This window comes from Herpailurus yagouaroundi, unplaced genomic scaffold, assembly GCF_014898765.1.
Source record: "Herpailurus yagouaroundi ecotype Mexico unplaced genomic scaffold, PumYag 166, whole genome shotgun sequence".
Lineage (NCBI taxonomy): Eukaryota > Metazoa > Chordata > Mammalia > Carnivora > Felidae > Herpailurus > Herpailurus yagouaroundi.
Genome location: NW_024412407.1, coordinates 31,786,129 through 31,810,946, shown reverse-complemented (window position 1 = coordinate 31,810,946; position 24,818 = coordinate 31,786,129). Strand labels below are relative to the sequence as shown.

Below are 24,818 nucleotides of genomic sequence, written 5' to 3'. Positions count from 1 at the left end.
CACAGTATTTTAATTAAAATAGCTGTGTAATGTCCCTCCCCCTCATCCTGCCCACAGCACTACATTAAAATTTGGGATAGGGTTACATTAAATCTATAGGTCACTAGAAGACCTGTTGGAAGATTGACATTTGTACATATTGAATCTTCTAATTCACGGTCACAAATATCTCTCCATATACTTATATGCACTATGACATCTGTCACAAATAGTTCAATTTCTCTATACAATTTTGTGCATCCTTGGTTAGATTTATAAGTAGTTCTTATTATTTTTGATCTTACTTAAATAGGACCTTTTTCTAATTTTTTTCCTGTTTGTTGCAGTGGTATAGAAATGTAATAGAGTTTTATATAGCATTCTATATTCAGTAAACTTACTCAAATCTCTTAATATGATAGATTCTTTTGGATTTTCCATTTATTTGTGACTTCTAAGCTTTTCTTGATTAGTCTAACAGATATTTGTATGTGTTTTTTGTTGTTGTTTATTTGTCTTTTAAGGAACCAACTTTATCTGTTGTTGATCTCTTCTATGTGTGTTTTCTATTTTATTGATTTCTGCTGTTTGCTAATCTATTTCCTTTCTTCTACTTTCTTTGGATTTATTATGGATTTTATTTTTGCCTTTTTTATACATTTAAAAATTATTCTACTTTTTAGATGGATGCTAGACTCAATAATTTTTATTCTTTCAGTTTTTTAATATAAATATTTAAGACTGTAAGTTTCCTAAAAGTACAGATTTAGCTGCATCCTACAAATTTGGCATGTAGGATTTTTATCATCCATTCAAAATGTTCTCAATATTTTTTCCAACTCTTCTTTGACCCATAGATTATATTTAATACTAAATGTGTGAGTTTATTCCCTCTTTTTTGCTTGTTTGCTTCATTGTTACTTCTAGTTTCTGACTTAAATTCACGAGGCAAGAAGATATGCCATGTATGATTTCAGTCCTTTGAAATTTGTTTAAACGTTTTTTATGGCCCATCATATAGTCAATTTTGCAAATATTCCGTGTGTTTGAAAAAAATTATTTTGCAATTGATGGATATGATGTTCTCTATGTGTCAAAGTTTAATTATGCTGTAAAATTTTTGTCTGATTTTTTAATGTCAATTATGAGCAAACTTGAAATCTTCCACTATGATCGCAGAGCTATTCATTTCTCCTTTTAGTTCAGTTTTGTGTCAGGTAGTTTGAGGTCATGATTTAAGCAGATACAAAATTATATATGCAAATATATGCATATATATTTGAGTTGTAACTTTTGTCCCTCTTTCTCCCAAGAAATTCTTTCAGCCTTAAAATCTGTTTTGCATGATAATTAATATAGCTACACTAGCATCCTTTTAGTTAATGTTTGCACAGTGTTTTTCCTATCTTTTTACTTTCAACTTGTCTGAATTATTACAATAATTAACAGCATATATTAGATTATTTTTTAAAATTCAATCTGACAATCCTCATCTTTTTACAGGAGCATTTGGTTTCTTTTTAGTCTACTCACTGCTGATATATTTGTGCTTATACCTAATCTTCTATTTTTCTTTTTTATAATTAATCATTTATTCTTTTCCCAGAACTAGTTTAGAAGCTATATATTCTGTTTATATATTTTTTAATGTTTTTTTTTTCTTTTTTGAGAGGGAGAGAGAGGCAGAGAGAGGGAGACATAGAATCTGAAGCAGGCTCCAGGCTCTGAGCTGTCAGCACAGAGCCCAACGCAGGGCTAAAACACATTTACCCCAAGATTATGACCTGAGCCCACGTCGGACGCTTAACTGACTGAGCCACCCAGGCACCCCATTCTGTTTATATTTTTAAATGTTATTCTTAAATTACTACAGGCATCCTTAACTGATAAAGTCCAAATTTAGCCAATACTTTTAACCTTCTCTGAGATGTTTTAGAGATCATTAAAATTTTGCTTGATTTATTTCTTTCCATACATTTATGCTATTGTCCTTGTTTATTTTAATTTTTAAACTGTAGTGATATTACTACTTTTGTATTCAGTCAGTGATCTAGCTTTACATCTTCATATGCCACTTTATTTGCTCCTTATGCCTGTGTATATAGAACTGTCAACTAGGATTACTTTCCTTTGGTTTGAGGTACATCTTATAGACTTGTTTTTAGCATGGATATGTTGGTGGCAGTTTTAGTTTTTGAAAAATGTCTTTATTCCACCTTTATTCTTGAAAGACATTTTGATGAGTATAGAACTATAGTGTGATAAATGCTTTTCAATAAGCACATTCCAACTATCATTCTATTTCTTTTTCACTTCCTTTAGCACTGTTGAGATGAAAGGTACCAGTCTAAATGCTCCTCCTTTAAAGTTAATCTTTGCCTCTGACTACTTTTACAATCTTTTCTTTTATTTCGGCACTTGGCCGAATACTATGAATATTTTCCTCTACTTTGAATTTATTTTCCTCTATGAATATTTTCCTCTACTTTGAATTTATTGAGATTCTTGTATTTGTGGTTTGGTATATTTCATTTGTTTTAGAAAATTATTAGCTAATATATTATCTTTTTTGTTGTTCTCCTTTCCCTACTTCTGAAATTCTGATTTAATATGTCAGATCATCTCACTCTTTCACATTTTTCATATTTTCTAATTCTTTGTAAATTTGTGCTACATTCTGGATAATTGCTTTTGATCTCTATCTAATTCACAAATTCTCTTTTTAGCTGAGTCTAATCTACTCAAAACTCCATATAATCCACTCTAAATTCTATATGTATTCACTTTAAAATTTTGAGTGTAGTATTTCTCATTTTCGGAAGTTCTTTTTTTGTGTGCAAATTTACTTGGTCATTCTTTAAAGTTTTATATTCTCTGAACACAATGCTAAATTTATCTCTTATTTTTAAACCAACTAGACATTAGTATTTTATATTCTGTGTTTGTAATGTAAACACTTAAAGTCTTTGTGGATATGATTTCTCTTTCTGAGTTCATGTTTATGATGTCTAGTTTTCATGAATAGTTTACAAAGAAAATGTGAACTGCTTTTTTAAAAGAAATGTATTGGGGTGCCTGGGTGGCTCAGTTGGTTAAGCATCTGACTTTAGCTCAGGTCATGATCTCTAGGTTTGTGAGTTCAAGCCCTGCTTCAGTCTCTGTGTTGACAGCTCAGAGCCTAGAGCCTGCTTCAGATTCTGTGTCTCCCCCTCTCTCTGCCCCTCCCATGCTCATGCTCTATCTCTTCCTATCTCTCAATAATAAATAAATGTTAAAAAAAATAAAAGACATTTATTTGTAGAATTATTTGAGGCCTGGAGTTAAGGCAGTGTCTGTCTGTGTATATGTATGTACATATATTCCCCAATATACTTTGACAGAAATGTCTGTTCAGAAAACAGACCATTTATTACTCATAGAACATTTTAGCATCTGTTAACCATAAACCAATATCTAATAAGGTGAAGTCATGATGGCTACATGTTCACCAATGCATGCTGTGGGGTTGTACCACAGGAAAGAATCTCTGAAAATAAGGAAGATTGGAGCTAACACATCTACCCTTCTTCATCTCCACAAAAAAAGAGAGGAAAAAGAGGAAGAGAAATCTTTACTCTGAAAAACAAACAAACAAATTCTCTTTAAGGAGACAGGAAAGGAATATTCAGATTTTTATCTCCCTGGAATGAAACAAATGGCTCCTGGGGAACTAAGTCTCTAAACCTTTCTAGAACAATACCATATCCATTGCTTCCAAGGCAAGTTTGGTATTCAATCATCCATTAGCCATATTACCAGTGTTCCTAACCCATCCATTTCTCCTTATTCACAGAATAGACTGCACTTAATTGGTTTGGTCTTGTTTTCTCTCAAACTTCTTCAGAACCATTCTATCACTCTCTTGCTTTTGTACCCAGTTAGGCTGTCCTGCACAGAACCTTTGCTGTGACTTTCCCTCTGGCTGGAATGTACTTCCTCCTGGCTCCATGCCCGCTTATTTAGCTCTGACTGTTCAGCCATTATGTACTTAGGAATGCTTTCCCAGACCTGTATCTCCTATAAAATCTTTCTGTTAAGAGACCTTCAAGGCAACACCGACTTGTCAAAATTGTAATTGTATATTTTTCTGTTTTTGTTTATTGGCTGTCTTCATTCTAGGCCTAAGTTTTATTAGGGTAGAACCATGTCTGTTGGACTCGCCATGACTTCTAGTCCTCAAGGTCTTGTGCAACACTACTGCCTGGATCATTGTAGGTTTTCAAAAATATTCATCGAATAAATAAAAAAAATTACATACAATGTTGAGTATATCTCATACATTATAATGATTAAATCCTGTGAAGTGAGTTATTATATGAGCCACAATTGTGAGATAGTCAAAGAAAGATTTTAAGTATATAGAGAATATTACCTAAGATACTTTTGTGTTAAATTTAACAGACTACTGGGACAGTGAGAGGTTACAGTTCAAAAAGCCCACAAAGATTTTTTTTGAAAAGTCAGTCTTCTTTAATAATATATGATGTTTTTGGATGACTTAGCTTATGCAGTTAATTCTAATAAAAGCTAATGTGACATGATAAAGGGATATACAAATGGTGGTGTTTCAGGTGATGTAATTCCTCAAGAGTAGCATCATAACAAAGTTGCTCTCTAATACTCTAAGCAGAGGATAGAACTAGGGAAGGACCACGACTTCCTTGATAATGTATGTTCCCTAAAGAGGTCTATTAGCCATAAGAGTAGTAGAGAGTAATCATTAAGAGCATGGACTTTAGGATCAGGCCTGACTTCATATTTAGGCTCACTCACCTTTAGCTTTGTGGTCTTTGGAAAGTTACATAAGTTCTATAAGCCCTACTTGACATAAGAGTCAAATGGAATTAATGGTAATACCAATCTCATAAAGTTTTGGTAAAAATACAATTAACTCATATAACATACATAGCATAGTGCCTCCTAAATAGTAAACTACTTATAAATGTTAGCTATTCTTGTTATTTGGCCAGTGATATGCCTGAATTTTTGCATTTAGAAGTCATGCATATGCAGTGTGGAAATTGGAGCTACACTATTCCTAGTTATTTCTTTTTATAGATCAAACTTAAAGTGCATTAGACTTGAAGTCAGAACACTTGTATTTGAATCCAACTCACTAACTGTGACCATGGGCACAGCCTAAATCTTAACAACTGCATCAATCACGTGAGGTATGGTAACATCTACCTCAGAGGATTGTTTTACACTTATGAACTATAATCTTTAAAGTAACTGCCCCACCCCGATCTGCCAGGTTTCCTTTTTATCATTTTGTTCACAGGCAAATGTAGTGAGATATTACTTAGAAATATTAATTTTGTCCTAATCTCTTCCTGGTTGGAATTGGTCAGAGGCATTCATTACTTTGAAGAGAATTAGAATTGTAAATATTAAGAAGCATTTAGAGAAAAAACAAAAACAACTGACATTTCTTCCAGAATAAGCTTTTGGATCCATCATCAAAAGCAGTAATTTTGAAAACAATATTTTTTTTTAATTTAGAAGACTCAGCTTTCTATGGAAAGAAGAAAAGGTTCTTAAGATCAAGAAGAGGGCTCTGAAAGAAGCAGAACATAGAGTATATGCCATGACAATAAGTTAGAAATAAAGTAACGAACCCCTTGGTCTTCCTACACTTGATGGTGGTGGTAGTGGTCATTAATTTCGGGGTGAGTCGTGTGGTTACTCAATGAGGACCACTGAGAAAGAAAGGAGGGAAGGGAATGGATGAGGTTAGCAAATCAGCATCAAGAGAACCACTATCACTCTGGTTTTTCAACCTCAATTTGATGTGAAAGAGCAAGTTGATTCCCGTGATGCTCTGTTGCCATTTTGGTGGCCACCACGTGTCACTTGTGTTGAGGAGCCCTGTTAGCTGCTGCTCATGTAGTTGTTAAGGGAGAGTCTTGCATTCACAGGTGCCTGCATGTTGTCTGTGGATTCTTCAGCAGAAAAGACATCTGTTCATTGCCCAAGATTTTGCTGACTGTCATCCAAAGCAATCCCATTATGAACAGGTCATCCAATTTTTAATGGCTGGGACATTTTGTGAACACTGAAAACAGCAAGTAAGTGGTTGTGCAGCATTTGATGAGAGAGAAATCTCCCAGCCTGAGTATCTGGATGAGGAAAAATGATGATGAAATATTCATTACACTAGAATTCCCTTTTATCCTCTCCCCAGATAATGTAAGCAAAGTCTACTTATCTTTATAGATACATCTTAAATGTCTCACCTACTCTTAATTCTTTCCACACATTCTCAAAGAAGTGTTGATTATCCCCTCCTTTTGGGTAAACCACTACATCTTGTTATTCTAGCACCTGTCATAGTCTGTTGCCAATATTTGTTTACATGTATTTCCACTTCTAGGCTATGCAATTAATAGTGTCATTTAATCTTGGCATCTCTAGCATATAATTCCTGGCACATAGAAAACTCTTAGCAAATACCAAATGAATGAATGAATGTATATACGTATTATTCTCTTCTTGTAAACATAATAGTAAGCCTTACTCTGTGCAACATTTTTTTTTTTTTCTAAAACAGAGTGAACTTTAAGTTTTATGTAGGATCAGTAGTTAAGTGTCATGATACATGCCTAGTAAGAGTTGTGACTCTATGGTCTTATATAACCATATAAGTATTTCCTACTTATTTCCTACTTGGTATAATTTTTTGTGTCTGTAGAAGGCTCTTTGTAACCAAATATTCTTCACTCCAACTTCCAGGATACCTGAAATTCTATTATACAAACATTTCAGATATTAAAGAATGCCAAGATGAAAAGTTATGAACATCATGATTGGAAGCCTTGGTGTAAGGGAGATGGGAGAGAGAGAGAGAGGGAGAGAGAGAGAGTCACACATTTCAACATAAATTTTGAAAGAGTTGCAAGTTTAACCTCGTTGTAAACTAGTACTTTGTATAGAGTAAAAGTAGTTAAAAGTGCTTGTATTATTCCTTTAGAATCATTCTATTTTGTAATTCTTCTGTTAACAAAAAATATTGCTTTAAAAAAAAAAAGAATTATAATACTGAAGTAGAGTCAGTGAGTATTCATTCCTAGTCATATATTTATGTCCTTCTTCCTAGAACCACATACCACTTTCCCAATGGCCCTCTCTAACATAGTACCAAACACTTTGATCTCCATCTTCTTATCAAGGAAGAGCTGGAATTTGCCTTCATCTTGGACACTCCTGAAGGCTGATAAAGAGTGCATGGAGCTTTGTAAAGAAAAGAGAACCAGGGTGAGTTTAATTGTGAGGGTGCTGCTACCGTGTTCAGCAAGTCCTATTAGAATTACTGTTCAGTATTTCATTGCTCATTGTCAGTTCTAAGAAAAACGTCTTGACAAAATAATATACTTTAAACTCAAATCTAGTAATTCTCAAATCTTACCAACTGCCAGAATTATCTGGGGCTTGTAGAAAAAATAAAAATTCTTCATCCCTTTGTAGATTTTGTTTCAGTAGGTCTAAAGAGTGCCTGTAATTTTTAAAGTTCCTAAAGTGATTCTGTTATTCTATCCATATCCAAGTGGTACTCAGGGTAACATTTGTCTATCATGTCTCTCATTTCACAGATGTTTTGTACAACCAAATAGACCAGTAGGTGGTTGACTCGAAAGTCCTTCCAATTGCAGACACTGGGACTTGGTGCCTAAATAAATGTTTTACGAGATATGTCTGCCAGTGTTAAGCTATTTCAGAGGCTGTGAACATTCTAGGTCAACACTATCCTCTCATGTTTTTTAAGTCCAACTTAAAAATATATTCTGAACTGAAGGCTTCCTAAACTAGTACTACTCATACTAATCTTTTTCTTCTCCACACCCCTGCATCAATAAAGCCTATGGTATGCAACTTAACATTTAAGGATATACCTTTATTAAATGAAATGATGAGAACTCTTTGTAATTGCTAACTATGAATCAAATTTTATATTTATTATTTTTTCTTATATTTTTTGCTGTTATATTTCTTCTCTCCTTCCTATTGAGATTTCAAAGTCTCTGAAAATTACTAGGAATTGCACTTTTCTTATGGGAATAATGAAAAATCAAAACAACATGCTGGTTCACTTGTGAATATGCTGCAAGAAGGGAAAAGTGGGTTGCTAGTTCTACCAAGAGAAATAATATTGGTGTCCAAAAAGACAATTAGGCTTCCTAAACTTCTGTACTCTCTTTATCCCTTTGGGATGTCAATTATTCTAGCTACTACCTTTTAGTTTTATGCACGCAGATTTGTGATATTTTTTAGACTAAAAATGTGGACTCTACAGGTCAGAGACTCACAACCAATTGGTAAGCTATTATTACATTCAAACTATTGACAAAAAGTGGAAGATTCATGACTTCCTCCATACTACCTGATTTCTTTAGGTCTCAAGATGGTTATTTAAAAAAATATATATTTTCTGATAATTACTGTATGTTTTAGTATTTATGGTAGGTTAAAACATTTATAAGGAACTGAACATTAAAAGCCAAATTTGCATTTCATAGTTGATATGTAATTTTCTGGAATCACATATAAAGGAGGAATATACACTTCTGAGTTCTTGGATGAGACCTTTGTAATAAAGGACAGACTAACAAAAGAAAAACTGAAGTTTATTGATACATATGTACACGTTGGAGATACCCAAGGGAAAATGAATAACTCCCTAAGCTTGCTTAAAATTCAGGCTTAAATACTGTTTTAACAGAGAAAGGAGAGGCAGGATGTAGACTTAGTCTTAGGAAGAGCCTAAATGATTTTTAAGAAAGGTGAATGGGTCCTTGGAAGCATATATGGGAGGTATGATCATTTGTGACAAAGTTCACACATCGTGTCTACTTCTTGTCTTTTCCTCTGTGACAAAAATCAGTCTTCCTTCATTGATGAAAGTCAGGGAGGGAACTCATGGCCATTGAGTTCTTTTTGGAGGGTCTGTCTTTAGGCAGAAGAGAAAGCTTATCCCTGCATTTACTCTTTTCCAAAGGCCTACAGCTCAGATTAATCACTATATCAAACCAGCATATTTTTGGGTAGCATATTCTGCTACTCTTCCCATACATTAAGATTTTAGACAGTTTACTCTTCACGTATGTCTTTCCATTTTCCAGTTTGAATACAAAAGCAAGAATTTTTCTCGCTAACATTTGGAGTTTATATTGTTTATTTCATGATGCCAGTTAATTAATTTCCATAGTGAAGAGGGGTGCATAGTGAAGTATACAGATTTGAAGACATCATCTTATGTACTCACCATATTTGCTTGGCCATAAGTGAAATATACCTAATCACACAAGTGAGGGGAAGCCCAAATTCTCACTGTCAGGGGTGACCTGCTTATCTTCAAGTACCAGTAATAGAAAACTCACAAACAAATGTCTTTGAAGCTTCTTTTATAAATGTTTGTAGCAATATTCTAGAAATAATTGAAAGGTTTGCACTCTCTATATACATTCTATATGTTTTAGCAAAAAGAATAATATGTAGTCCCTTCATGTGTGTTTGTATATACACAAATGAATGGTTGCCTTTCACATAGGGTCAGATGGGCCTATTAATTTTATCTACCTGTCTATCTATCTATTATTTATTTATTTATTTATTTATACATTTATTTTAAAGTTTATTTATTTTAAGACAGAGAGCATGAAAGAGTGTGGGGGAGGGGCAGAGAGAGAGAGAGAGAGAGAGAGAGAATCCTAAGCAAGCTCCCCACTGTCAGCACAGAGCCCAACACAGGGTTGGAGCTCACAAACCATGAAATCATGACCTGAGCCAAAATCAAGAGCCACCTGACTGAGCTACCCAGGTTTAGTTTTCTATTTGGGAACAAGATATGAAATGAAACCATGTGGAAAAGAAATAACTTTGTAGCTATAGATTTCATTGATTATGAAGTCAATTTACACCTCTATTTTAAAAACTGTTTTGTATTTTTGCTTAAAACTATTGTTTATAAATGTGCTAAGCTTGTCATTTTAATGACGTAAATGAAGATAGTTTTCAAAAGTTGCAAATAAGTAAGGGTCAAACTCAGCCTAGAAAAGAAATACAAAAATGTATAACTATTAAACTAGATTGGAGTGCTATTGTTTAAGATTGGAAACTTGGAGGAATTTCAGGGGAAAATAAACAAAATGGATGAGAGGGTAGATGTAGAAAGAATTGTTACAGACTGGAGAGATTTGGTTGACAATTTGGAAGTTCACTGTTAAAAACTGAAGTTAGAAATTTGTAGATTACCATTCCTCATCTCATTTGTTACAAGTCCAGATCCAAAGGGTGACCACAAGGTAGCCAGCTGAAAATGCGCCAAGCTCTTTAGCTTTCAAGTCCTATACTAATTGTCTAATTGATTAAAATATTTCTCGATTCCACAAACTTTGATTTTGTAGTTTTTACCTTGTTCTAGGTACTCTGATAGACTCTGTACAAAGAACAAATAAATGAGAAATGGTACCCGGCTAGAGGAGCTCAGAGAGCTATCTGTCCAAGATGCTGCCGACAGATAGTAGCAGAGCCAATGTGCTAACTCAGGTTGTCACAACTCCTGGTTTAGTGCTCTTTCTATAAGACTTCTGAAGTTTAAGAGTCTGACCAATACTAAAGACAGAGAATGCTTGGCAGTTATGTAAATGAATCAGTACCTCTAACTCATGGCAGGTTAATAAAGACCTTTCTATTTTGGAACTATTAAAAGCAAACCTACAGTATTTCAAGTAATGGGCCTTAACATCTGTACAACAGGGATCAAATTCAGAACCTAGAAAACATCCCCAGATGCAAGTACTAAAACATCAAAGGTATTGGTTTTAAAATACAAAAGCACTAAAGCAAGTATTTAAAGTATCAAGACAAGTATTTAAATGTAATTGAGGTCCTTCCTTAATTATTCAATTAAAGCAATTCGACATATGGAAGATAGGAAATCTTCAATTGCCAGCTTGAGCAGCTCTTCCTTGCTCCTTGCTATAGGGGAAGACTGTTAAGACTTGGTGGCTGATTGCACATGTATCCCGTCATCAGAAAATAAAGTAGTCAAAGCAGGGCAGAGAGAATTCATGATTATTATCATCCATAGGCTCTGAATGTTATGTTTGTCATGTCATTTAATCATCCAAACAACTTTATGTGACAGGGTTTATTGTCTTCATTTTATTGAAAACTGAATTTAAATATTTTAAAAACTATGCACAAGGATGCAGTTAGTAAATGGTAAGCAAAAATGGAATGAGGCTAGTTTAATTCCAAGGTTCATGTTCTTTGCAGCATACCAGTCCACCTCCAAGGATGAAAGCAAGGTTCAAATGAGAGGAAAAAAAAAAAAACACCTGAAGGTGAAATAGGGAAGATGGAAATCAGGAAGTGCTATCATTTATATTTTTGTTGAATTAACAAATATATCATCAGAAGGGCTGCGCTCATTATCCTTGTTATTCTCTGATCAAAATGACTTTCAACATGGAGTGCCAGGAACAGGAGTTCAGTTCCCTCACTTGTTCTGTACCCAGGAGCACACTCTAATACTCAGAGAATATTCTGAGAGTTCTACTACCATCAAGAAGCAAGAAGATGAAATTCTGGGCTTTGAAGACAGAGAGTCTGTATTTAAATACCACTTTTCCCACCAACTAGATATATGTAGGCAAATATTTAACCTTTTTGTGCTTTGGTTGTCTCAACAGGGATAATAATAATAATAATGTCACTCCTAAGGTTGTAGAGAGTAAATAAGATGATAGATATAAAGAACCTAACATTGGGTCTAGTCCAAAGTGAGTGCTCTGCTGAAAGAGCATCAGAGACATTCAAAGTAACAAGGAACTTTCCCAGTAAATTATCTTGTTACATAAATGTGTATAAAGCCATTCTATCTATAAGATACTGTAGGAAATATTGAGAAGAATATGATCTATTCCTTCAAGGAGCTTACCCTCTAGTGAGGGAAATGAGACCTAGCCGAGATAAAACAACTGAGCCACTTCTAAGCTTCCTGGAATTTCTATGAAATATCTGAATATCTTTGATTTTAAAGTGATTTTAAAACATGACAATTTTAACTAAGCACTGGTTTGGAAAGCTGTATCTCTGCCTGAAGATATACTTTGATGGCCATAATCTTTGCCTTTCTGCTTCAATGACATGGAGACGGATTGGATGCCAGGGTGTCAGAGAATCTTCCTAGCTGATTAGACTGCTGTAGACATAACAAAGGCCATACTTTAAATTAGCTCCAACAGTCTAATCAGAGTGAACAGACTACTTGGGTCTGTGATGGAGACATATTGGCAGCTGATAAAGGCTGTCCAGAGGGATTTTGGTGAAAAACCAAAGTATATTAATGCTGAAAGCAGTTTGAATCCAGTGTAAGGATTAAGGGTGATTTGGAAGGAAATGTTTATGCTAACAATTTATTTCTACTCTGATTTTATTTTCCTTAAAGTTTGTCTTTATGTATTGGCTTTAAGAATCAATCATGCAAAATAATAATTTTTCCTATTTCTTTCACGGGTGACTAAAAATGTTAATCTTTTAAAATAATTACACTCAGGCACATTTTGATATCCCAGACCACCTCATCTAGGTGCCCGCTTCCATAAGGGGCAAAATACCCTAACTGCAGATTCAGGTCTTTTCATTGAGGATGCTAATTGCATTTTGATTCTGCAACATTGAGCATATTCATAATCTAAGGAAAACTCACCTCCCTTGTCATTAGAAAGGCTCTTGTAATGAACTTTCCCAGACTCTATGTAATTTTTTACATGTTTTTAAATCTAAATAGAAAACTGTCTTAACTTAGGTTTCCTGGGAAATAAATTTTGAGTCTGAGGTTACCATGTTGGATGTTTCTAGAGGTGTGCTCTTAGGATCAACACTGGTGATGGAGTGAAAGAAGAATAGCAGAAGGAAGTTGAATTGTGATGCAATCACGACAATACCTCCTTGGATCCTATAGAAAATTCTGGAACTGGGATGATTCTTCAGAGTTGGACCTTTATCCAAACAGCAATTGGATTTGGGCTGTCAGTGGGAAGGGGAGGTGACTTGGGAAACACTGCTGTCTCCTGTCAATTGCCAAAGGACTCATCTAAGAATCTTTAAGCATTAGCTGAGGTTCCCAGCAGTTGAGGCAATGAGTGCCTCAGCATCTATTACAGTCTACCCATTGAGCTTATCAGATCCATTTGCTTTGCATGATAAGTTCTAGGATCACTTTCTCCAGGATTCTGATAGGTCCCTTTTTGGGGTGAAACTTGCCTGAGAAAGGTTACTGGGATGCCTTACTAGCCCATTTCCACAATTGTTCTCAAGACTGCAGTCGATGCTCCTTGTCTCCTTCCTCTACTAAATTCTGCTACCAATTTCCCTGCCTTGTGACTACCACCTCTTTTTGCCTACATTACTTGACCTGATGAAATGATCCAGACTTCAGTCCTGAGGAGTTGCTATACCCATGGCTGCTGCACATGTCCATTTACCAATAAAATTGGGTGAGAGAATAACAGTGGATCACCTGAGTACCAAACATACACCCCCATTGTTTAAAAGTAACCTTATCACTTATTGATCAAGGTCTGTTGCTTCTAACAGTAGGGCTACTCCTTTCCTTTCCTGCAGGTTTCTTGGAAGGACGACTCTCTGTCTGATGAGGTAATAAATAGCCTTAGCTTAAAGTTTAATGAGACTCTTATTTTCTTCCCTGATGAAAGCATTTCCCTTTTGGGAACTAGACCACTAAACTTATGAAGCCCAGAGTTCCAAGAATGAGAATCACAAATTTCCCAAGTGGGTCTTCTTCTACTTCTAGTTCATAGCTTCTAGATCTATGTATCCTATTTATTGAATACATAGCATATTCAATAGCATAGCATATTATAAGTGTTTTATACTTAAAATGTATTTTTCATGTGAACGGTATTTTCTATGTATGGAATCATCTCCTAGTTGTTACCTCACTTCTGCCTTCAAATGGTTCTTTTGTCACTCTATCAAACCAACAGTTTCTGGATGGTACAGCATATGATCCATTGTTATGTCCATGGTGATAAACTCACTGCCATGCTTCCTTTTCTGTAAAGTGGTTTCTTTTTTTTTTTTTTTAATTTTTTTAATGTTTTTATTTATTTTTGTGACAGAGAGAGACAGAGCATGAGCAGGGGAGGGGCAGAGAGAGAGGGAGACACAGAAGCGGAAACAGGCTCCAGGCTCTGAGCTGTCAGCACAGAGCCCAATGCGGGGCTTGAACCCACAGACTGTGATATCATGACTTGAGCCGAAGTCGGACGCTTAACTGACTGAGCCACCCAGGCACCCCTGTAAAGTGGTTTCTTAGTTGGAGCACTCTTAGATGGAATTTTGTGCTGATGAGTCAAATACTCTATAAGCCCCATCATAGTAAGAGCAACCCGTACTTGGAATGTGTGTCCGTTTTGGTCAAGATGAATAACACCACCTTCTAGAGTAGAAGGGTTCAATGTAATCAACCTGATTCTCAGTGGCTGTTTTAATCTCCCTGAGGGATGGTAACAAATCTGGACCCAGCATTCATTCCTGTCATCACTTTAGATCTCTGTGGCTGGCTGCTTTGATATTCATCATTAGGAGCAGTGGCTAGTTCAACCTTAGTGAGTAAGTGCATGCTACACCCATGTATAAATAGTCTTCATTCTACCATCTTAGACTTTTACACCAATTGTGCCAACAATGCAATGGCTATTGGCCAAGCCTGGCTAACATCAACTGACTGGGTCATTCTGTCTCAATGGCCATTGAATCCTTCTACTGTGGGACAGGTGCTTTCTTCTAGGCCTTCCCTTGGCATTTTGTTTGTGCATTCATTATGATTCTAATTATCTGAGGATTTGTTATTTTTCTGCCCCTCATTCATTGACCCTTCCTAATTGCCTATACTATTCTTGGAATTATGAATTCTATTATTGAAATGACGGCTTTTCCATTTCACTCTTCTGTCTAAAGGCACTTGCTCCATGATAGGCCAATCCTACACTCCTTCCCTGGAAAGAAAATGGTCATTTTACCTAAGCACATAAGTAAACTTACCTAAGCCTCACCAGACTCTGCTATCACTCCTCTGTGATGGTTCTTGCGTTTTAGCTTTCTTTCTGGATGTGGTGGCTCTCAGTGCTCTAGCCTGGTTCTTAAGCTTACCATTAATTCCGAAAACCTCCTCAATTCATCCAACATATTTTCCTGTTTACATTCAATAAAATGACCTACCCAGATTTGTATTATTATTAAGCGTATTTCTTGATGCAACTAGACTACGAGTCAGTGGAGAGCAAAACCATGATTTATTCATCTTCTTGTCTTCTGTAGGACCAAGAAGAAACATAGATGTTAAATAAATGCTGTATTAAATTTAATCAATCATTAAATGTTTTTAGCACCTACTTTGTGAAGAATATATTGTTTACTTACATGAACACGTCACAGTCTTTCAGTCCAACAGAGCAATCAGAATCAACTTCACTTTGACTTAAGTCTTCCTGAGAGAATGTTTGGAAGAAATAGACAGCATTCTCTATCTAAAAGTATACAGGAATGAAGTAAAGCCCTTCATGTACCACTTTGCAAAAACCTCCAAACTTCTCTGCAAAATCTAGTGATCTAAAACTTCTGAAATCTGTACATTGCCATTGATAATATCGAACTCTCCTCTCTCATGGACACCTTTTCATTCCTGGGCATTGAGTTACCATTTTTACCTTTTCTTCTAGTTAATCCTTCTGAGATCCAGGATTGAAATCTGTGCTCTGTTACTTCTTCACTTACTTGCTCTCACCACATGTATGGAGTATGAAGATGGTTTCCAAATCTTTATCCAAGGCATAATTTCTCAGCTGTGCTCCAGTTTTATGTCTGCTGCTGCCTGAGTGACATGGGCATGTGCATATACTTCCACCCATAAAAGCTAAATCTGGCACAAATTGAACTTCTCACCTTTTAAACTGTCACCTTGTCATTTTCCCCACCATCATTAAAACTACCATCAGCCCTCATACTTGGAAAGGGAAATATAGCCTCTATTTTATTACCCTATTCATACAGATCAAGTCTACATGAGTCATACTTCCCCAAAGTAAAGCTTCTTCTTTACCTCTCTTCATATATATATATATATATATATATATATATATATATATAATACACACACACACACGCACATACCATATCATAAATATATGTATATATACCAAAGAAAAAAGCAAAACCGATATGTTTGGGTCAGGGGGAGGGAATTCTTGGATGACGTGCCTTTTTCTTTATCAAGCTGAGTGCTGAGAGTCTCTCATTTGGTTTCCCTAAAGTAGTGCCTGGAAAATGTTCAAATTTGTGTGCCTCCTACCAATCCTGCAGAGTTAGGCTGGCTTTCTGCATAAGTTCACAAGCCACCTGCAAAGGGACACAGTCATCTTCTGTGGGGGCACATGGGGAAACTGCCATGTTGGGAGGGGAATGAGGTGTGCAGAGCGTTGGGGTTTTCCATAGGCCACTCAGGTGTCCACAGGTGAGGCATCCCACACAGCTCATGGGTGGATTTCCTGATGGAATTCACAAAGTGGTTGGTGGGATCCTTGGCCCTTTGATGAATTCTGAGCCCCGATTGCTTAGAACCAGAGTCCCTACTCCCAGAACATATATCTTCCCTGCTCCTAGGCTCTCAATCACTTGGCCATGCCAATCACCTCAGCATTCTGGGTAGGCTTTGGGCAATATCCTGCCTAGCTAGGAAAACTAGTCTCTCCCTCACTGTGCTCTCTTTTCTGTGTAGAAGAAATCGTTGGCTGAAGGGAATCTCTCTTGGAATTGAACTGTGCTGCCTTGGGAGATGAGTGATACAGATAAAGTAAAGCTGTTCTTGCATCTATTTTTGGGTGTTTTGTTCCACTAGTGTTCTGGAATTGCTCTCCTTGACTCCAAGACTCCCACAAAAGTATTCTTGTCTTTGAGTGGTTGTATAGCTAGTTTCAAGCCTTATTTTAATTTAAAACTTTAAAAACTTATTGTTTTAATATTTGTTCTTTTTCAGAAAGTCATATGTATGCTGGGTCATTTCAGCTATTTTCTATGGCTCTTACAGTCACTCTTGTGTTGTGGTTGATAGTTTGAAACTCTTATTTAAATTTTTTAGTTGATGTTTTGTTCCTATAATTTCCTCTTTCTTTTTTTTAATTGAAATATAATTGATATATAACATTATATTAACTTCAAATGCACAACATAATGATTTTTATATTTGTATTTATTGTAAAATGATCACCCAATAAATCTAGTTGATGTCCATTACCATATGTAGATATATGTTTTCCTTCTTTTCAGATTGTTAAATACTACTCTTCACTCTTCCATGTTTCTTAACTTAGTTAGGGCTTGGAGCAGTGGCAGAAAATAAGTAAATACTTATGAGCAGCCTGCATATTACCTAGTCAACCCTGGATGGTTGTTTTCTGCTTCATGGTTGAAGCAATGATTCTCTTAAGAGCAGATGGGATGAGCCAAAAATGAAGCTTAAATTATTCAACATCTTAAACTTCTACTTTTGTTTTTGTTGCCCCCCCAACTTTATAGTCTTATTCCTGATAATACATCTTCACCCCTAAGCCACACACACATATACACACACACACATGCATATACACACATATACTGTGTCAGTCAGAATTCTCCAGAGAAATAGAACCAACAGGATATGTGTGTGTATACACATACATATATACACACACATATATACATATATATACATACATATATATAAATAGAACCAATAGAATGTGTGTATATGTATCACATATAAAGGTAATATATATGCATATATATTGCATATTATATATGTATATATGAGATATATATATATATATATATGGGGAAGAGAGATTTATTATAAGGAATTGGCTGTCATGATTATGGAGACTGACCTGTCCTAAGATCTGCTGGTGAATTGACAAGGTGGAGACCCAGAAGAGTCGATGGTGTAGCTCCAGTCTTAGTCTGATGCCCTGAGAACCAAGATACAGATGGTCCAGTTCTAATAAAGACCAGCAGGCTGGAAACCCAAGAAGAGCTGACATTTCAGTTTGAGCCCAAGGGAAGGAAAAGCTAGTGTGTGAGTTTGAAGGCAGTCAGGTACGATTAATTCTCTTTTACTCAGGGGAAGGCCAATATTTCTATTCTATTTGGGCCTTCAAACAGTTGGATAAAACAACACTCTTTTAGGGAGGGCAATCTGCTTACTCAGTGTATGGATATAAATATCAATATTATTTAAAAACACTTTTACAGAAACACCCAGAACAATGTTTGACCAATGTGCACCTTGTGACCTACTCAAGTTAACCATCAAACACACACCTCCAATCCAAGATGGTCTTCAGTGTCCCCAAGGCTTTCTGTTAGTTTTAATGTTGGTTTCTCATATCTATGCTTCTACCTCTCTTTTCTGATGTCCACAGGGTTGATTTTGATAAAAGCCATTATCTCAGACTAATTTTCTATTTTCTGCGAATTTGCAACTCCTAGATTGTTTATATCATCATCAATACTTTTTCCTGTATGAGAGTAAATTGTTTCTTTTTTCCAAAACTAACTTCTACTATTTCCATCTCTTTCTCCAGTCTCCATTATATTTTCCATTGCAATGCAACAACAAGCACCTTATATGTATATCTGTAAGCATGTATTTATCTCTATTCTATCTGGACTAATAAGAATATTCCTCATATAGGCACACCGTCAATGTTTATTGAGTGAACAGATAAATGAATGGCTAATAAATGGATGAATGAAATAATCACTGAAAACAAATATTTAATGCAGAAATCATGAAACACTATGCAAATAAGAAAGAAATGCATTTTATGAATAGTGGTAGCAAGTCATCCAGTTGAGCTGTACAGCATTATAAAACACTTTCTAGTTTTAAAACACAAGATTAAACAACAGAAATTGTTGGTTCTTGCGATCACTTTTTATGTCTCATTATAGTTCCAAGTAATTTTCATTTATTTTATTTCAACTTGTGTGTGTGTGCGTGTGTGCGTGTGCGTGTGCGTGTGTGCGTGTGTATGTTTCTGTTCCATTTTTAACATGCTGCAACTAGATTTGGCTTGTGTCTATATGCTGGATACTAGGAAAAACTCGTAGAGAATTATTCCATGACCAGTTAAGTCCCTAGATGATTCAAAGATTCATTGTCACCTTAATTAAACAGCCGTTCTTCATTTTTACTTTTTCTTTCTTATCCCGCCTCCTATATACTCATTACGCTCTTTTTTTCTTTTAGCAGAGGTGAGTGGAAGTTCTGAATTGTTTTTGGAGCATTCAAATCTCTATGGGGAATTAACCAGCATGCTTGACTTCCAAGAACCCTTAAAGTAAAACGATTTGACAGAATGTAAATTTAACCCTACTTTGATAGCTTCCGCTGTGTGGTTTTCTCATAAATAGAGATCACATTTTATATTAGTTTGGCTTAGAAAATAATTTTCTTATGAAATTGAAAGAACATAAGCAATGAAAGAGGAGAAATGACATTTTTAGTTAACTTAATCTGGTAGGTTTGTATAACTCTTTCATTGTTTATTTTTAATTTTATCTGGGATCCTCTTTTAAATATATCTAACAAAAGGATGTCCATCTTTTACCAAAAAGTCCATTTAAAAACATTCAGCTCCAATTTATTGAGCACCTACTATATACCAATATTCCAGGCACTATTCTAGGACCTGGGAATACAGATAACATAAAAACTTTTCACAGTATACTCTTGTTATTTGTCTTTTTTGTTTGTTTATAAGCTCTTTCTATATCACTATTTATTTTTTTTCCAATATATGAAGTTTATTGTCAAATTGGTTTCCATACAACACCCAGTGACTTGTTATTTATCTTAATTGGCTTTATGCTGATTTCATTTCCCTGTCCTAATTAAATGTACAAATAAAGAGTCATGAGAGACAAGAACAGAGAAATGTTCAAATTCAAGTACAAATGAATGAATATTGAAATAGCACAGGTAAATTTGTAAGTTATTGTTCATAATTCCCTTGCTTTATAATTACAACTTATAGGCAATACTTTGGCAATATTATTAAACGCTTTGGTTTTCATAATTCTAAGGAAATGTGCCTAAAGTAAACTTACACCTTGAATTTTACATTCTAAATTTTATCTTCTCCAATTCATAGGTAAAACATATATGATTTCAATAAATTCTGACTATGAATTTTGATTTCTTTATGTTAGAAACACTTTTGTCAAATCATCTTTTTCCTCCTTCAACATTCTGAGTATTAATAAAAGGGAATTTTTTTCCCTTTCAACATTCCACAAATATTTAATAATTCTTTTTTACATGCTGAATGGTAGATATAGAATAATAAAAAGACAAGGCATATAACCAAATCAGAGCTACAATTCTAAAAGTTATGAAAACAGTTGTAACCCTAGTTCTCATAGAAGAAACAAACCACTCAGACTAAAGTGTGGAAAATTAAAAATTCGACATGATTGTGTTGTTTATTATCTTTTCATAGGATAAAGAATGAAATGTGTTGTACTTAGGGGCATTGTTATTTCAGATACTATTCTAAGATAGCCTTGAGTTTTCAATAGCCCTTAAGTCATAAGATCTATGCAGAAAAATTCAAACATAGAACCTATGTGATATCCTTGAAAGAAACTAACTATTTTGATGCTGATACAATAATATATATGTATATATCTCACGTATACAAATTCTTTTGAAAATTGACTTCATAATTCCTTGGCTTTACTGAAATCATTTAGAGCCTCTAATTAGTACTACCACAAAGGTCAACACTATGGAATTTCAACCTCTTCCAACAACAAGGTATTTCTAATAGGCTAGTATTTGCTTTTCCTGAGAGTTACACTAAAGAAACAATGACAAAATAAAGCTAAATCAATTACTAAATATTTACCCAGTTCTTGCAATGTGAAAAACATTCTGTTGGATACTACGAGTGATAAAATCACCCTAAGGTAGGCTCTGTCCTCAGTTGTTTAATAATTTAGTTAGGCAAGCTATGCCATGTGATGTGCCACATTCAGAGAAAGCTTCCAGGAAGACCTGAACAAGGAGATGGAATAAGTTTTCCTTAAATGATAGGTATTCTTCACATGTTAAATGTATTGAGAGAAGGAAATATGTTGTATATGTCTTTTTCTCTCTCGATGTTGCCTAGAACAATGCTTTGCATTCAGTAGAAACTCAAGAAATGTTTTCTAATTGAATCCACATTAGTAAATGCAATAAAAGAAGGTATTCCAGGGAAAATGTGAATAATTATAATAATAAGTATAATGATAATTATGATGATGGCAAATATTTGTTAAGTGCTGCTGTTTAAATGTATTGAGTTTTTTAATTTTCAAAACTGTATTGAAATAATTGCTATTGTTATGTCTATGTTGTCCTGAAGAAGTATCTGAAGCACAAAAATTAAACAACTTGTCTAAGATCACACAGCTAGTTAGTGGTTAAGCCAGGACTTAATCCCAGAAATCTGGTTTCAGCATCTGTGCTCTTAACCACTGCACAATGCTTCTCAAAGCTCTGTGGGTAATATATAGAATGATATTGACATGGTCACTTCCTTCAAAGAACTTAATATATAACCGGGAAAACTGTGCATGTTTGCATCATTTAAGTAGCTAAATAGTAATAAATACATTAAAATTATAGCTATTGCAACTAATCTCAAAAATGAGAAGCAAGGGCATACATGATTACGTTAGGGAAAGGGGAGATTACTGAAATCCGGAGTACTCTGGGAAGACTTCCTGGAGGAAGAGGAATTCAGATTAGAGTCCTGGGAAAGTGAGATCAGACAGGAAGAAAGATGTGGGACATATTCCAGAGAGAAACCATGTCACGAATCAAAGTCGTGTGACTCTAAGCAGCAAACAGTTATGCTCTGGGAAACATGTATAGACCAGGCTGTCTGGAATGATGATTCTGTTTGAGAGTCAAGGGTAATGGTTAGGAAAATCTGTTTGAAGCAAATGACAGGCTGACACTGGCTCTTTTTGAATCTTCAAATCTGGTGACACCTGAATCTTTGGCAAAACAAATCCACCCTGTGCCCAGGATTTGGTGGCTTCCAGAAATTCTTCCCAGAATAAACCCCAACGCTCTGCAGTCTTATCTCCACGAATGGCTGGCACAAGTTGACTTTCAAGTTCTCATTACTCTGGAGACCTCAGATTTCTTCTCAGGCTGACTGACCGAACTAGCTTTCACTTCCTTCTTGGTCAACCTTAAAGGCAAGCCACTCTTTTCTCTCCCTTCCAAAAGGAAGGCACTTTGCGTGATCACTCCTAAAAGTTTAGGCATTTTCAAAAGAGAAAGAACACACCTTTTCATCCTTTTGCAAATGTGCTCTGAGGGTAAGAGATCATAAACTCTGTTTGGAAAAGAGCACTGAGGGCAGAAACAAGTGACGGTAAAACATAGAATAAACAGAAATAAACCTCTCACAGATTTATTTATCCCCAAGTTTTACCAGAAGGTGACTTGGTAACGTGTCTCATAGGAAGTGAAAGACCTAGATCAAATGTTTTAAAGTATCCTGAATGTCTTTCCTCTAGGACCCGGGTTGTCCTCACAGGGTTCATAACATTTTAAAACTGTTTGGCATGCCTGGGCTTACCTCTGTGGTATAGTAGAATTAAAAAAAAAAAAAAAAACCTTTTGCCTTCTCTTGGAAGACAATATTGGGCTAAATATAGTGCCATGTCCCACAGCTTGTAAAATCAACGACATGGCGCAAATCCGAAGGCATCCTCAAAAGAAATATGGCAAGAAAAGTACATTGCCTGCGTTAGTCATACCTGCCATCTCCCTGAATATCCCTGAAGTGGCTGGACATCTGCATTCCACATCCTGGCTGGTGTTAATGTGACTTTCTATAAAAGGAGAGGAGGACAAAAGAAAAAGCAAAATGTGCTCCACAATGGAAAATGTGATCCTCAGCCACTGGGATAAAATTACATTGACAGTGGGGGAGTTACTTTCTTCCTTCGAAGAACAATGTTTGATGTTTGAACTAGACTCTCTGGTGACGAAGCTCATAACTTGGGAGATAAATCAGCTTCAGATTTAGAAAAGACTTTTTCAGAAGTTGCTTAGCAGGGTGGTTTTAGAGGTTAACATGTGAATAGAGGTTGCATCATGCCTTGTCTGTCTGTCCTGCGTTTATTGGACAGAGATAATATGGCCTCTTCCCCATGTAGCACACATAAAGAAATTTAGATTCTGTCATAATTGTTCATTTTAAATACTGTGACATTTTAATATCTGGAAAATGTTTAAATCTGTCTCTTTTCCTTCTTTATGTTGATTTCTACATCTCTTCCTATTTATCTCTTTTGTGCATCACACATATTTTACTATGAACTCGATTTTGCGGGTGAAAGGCCACAACTAACTGTTTGCATGCCTTATCTCTGCCCTAGAGAGGGGTAACTCACAAATGAGCCAGCTGCACCTACTGTACATAAAACAGCAACATCACTTTGATCTCTCCCTTAATGTGCTAGGTTTAGATTACTTTGTGAGCAAAAAGGGGTGAAAGGTGGCCGGATACTATTTTAACTAACTACTGGGGGCAGTATTTATTCATGGTGCAATTTTTAATAGGAAAGATGGAACATGAAAGGCTGTCAAATGTACTGCTCAAACAGTCTGACAACACAGAATATTTTTACAGATGAAAGGTGAGGAATCTCCAACTTCTCAGGATAGCATAAATTGTATGGAAAAAGTAAGACATGTGAAAAAAAAAAGCCAGATAGAAGACTATTTATATCCCCTTGTGATTGTATGAAACCCTGCCACAAAACCAGAGGACTATTTCAGAGTTGCATTTGTCGGGTACAAAGAGGAACATAGTGAACATTAAAAATACACACTTTGAGAAAGATTCTCATTACATTTATAATTCATGTAATATTGTTTTTACTAAGAACTGAGTGTTTCAGGGAGTGTCTGTTCCAATTTGGTAACAAGGTGGAAACCAGAAATATACAAGAAATATACGAGGATGATATTCTTCAGGATTGGAAGAGTGACTATCTCCAACCACCAATCAGATTCTTACTCCTATTGTGTTTATTCAGAAATAGCTTGAAAATTCTGTTTCTGCCTTTGATGAGAGCCTCATCTTTCCTTTCTTGGCTTACCACAGCCTTGTCCTAAAACATTTATTTTCAATCTTTTTTTCTTCCTGTCCCCAAAACACTGGTGGTACTTGATGTACTCCTGTTGGAGTTACAGTGGCTCCCTATGAGAGTGTTCGATAAGGTGGAGGCGTGGAAAGTACAAGAGGGGCATGACGATCTCTGAAGTAACTTGCATGTTATAAAGAAGACTCAGTCAGAGAAGGACAGATATCATATGTTTTCACTCCTATGTGGATCTTGAGAAAATTAACAGAAGACCATGGGGGAAGGAAGGGGGGAAAAATAGTTACAGAGAGGGAGGGAGGTAAACCATAAGAGACTCTGAAATACAGAGAACAAACTGAGGATGGATGGGGATGGGGGAGAGGGGAAAATGGGTGATGGGCATTGAGGAGAGCACTTGCTGGGATGAGCACTGGGTGTTGTATGTAAGCCATGAACCACGGGAATCTACCCCCAAAACCGAGAGCACATTTTACACACTGTATGTCAGCCAATTTGACAATAAATTACATTAAGAAAAGAAGGAGAAGGAGAAGGAGAAGGAGAAGGAGAAGGAGAAGGAGAAG

General features: G+C 35.6%; 1 long non-coding RNA gene across 4 annotated transcripts in view; it reads left to right on the top strand.

The window, feature by feature from the left end:
* The window catches only part of LOC121038865 (uncharacterized), a 62,820-nt gene that overhangs the window by 5,397 nt on the left and 32,605 nt on the right, over window positions 1-24,818 (top strand). For 3 of the 4 annotated variants that reach the window (XR_005794548.1, XR_005794547.1, XR_005794545.1), the window contains exons 2-3: window positions 5,937-6,086; window positions 7,115-7,272. The exons of the other annotated variant lie outside the window; for it this stretch is intronic. This is a non-coding gene — a long non-coding RNA (uncharacterized LOC121038865). The remainder of the gene's footprint in view (window positions 1-5,936; window positions 6,087-7,114; window positions 7,273-24,818) is intronic. 4 annotated transcript variants of the gene reach the window in all.